The sequence below is a fragment of the Tupaia chinensis genome, unplaced genomic scaffold, assembly GCF_000334495.1.
Source record: "Tupaia chinensis unplaced genomic scaffold, TupChi_1.0 Scaffold149184_1, whole genome shotgun sequence".
Lineage (NCBI taxonomy): Eukaryota > Metazoa > Chordata > Mammalia > Scandentia > Tupaiidae > Tupaia > Tupaia belangeri.
In genome coordinates, this window is record NW_006209032.1 from 1,716,054 (window position 1) to 1,716,476 (window position 423).

Consider the following 423-nt stretch of genomic DNA (forward strand, 5'->3'; position numbering starts at 1 on the left):
CTGACGCAGCCGGTGGGAGGAGGCTCGGGCTGGGCTGAGCTAGGATGAGGCAGAGGGACAGATGGTGGCCCCAGGCCTGTCCCTGAGGTGAGCATCGGTACTGGGAGGGGACGCGGCCCCTCCACCAGGTGCTGGGCAGACCTGGGGCCTCCACTACCCCTCTTACGGGCAGACAAGCCTGGCAGCTGACGATGGGGGTCACGTCTGAGCCCAAGGGACACCTGCCCCAGTCCCCAGGCGGGAGACAGGGCTGGAGGGTCAAAGTTCACCATGGCTCTCGGGGCAATGAAAGGGCCAGACTCCCTTTGGCCAGAAGGGAGTCAGACTCAAGGAGTGCTGCCTCGGCCTAGCAGCGTGGGGCACACCCCGGGAGCTCCAGCTGGGGTGCGTGTGCTGCCTCCACCGTCAGCCCTCAGCCCCCCC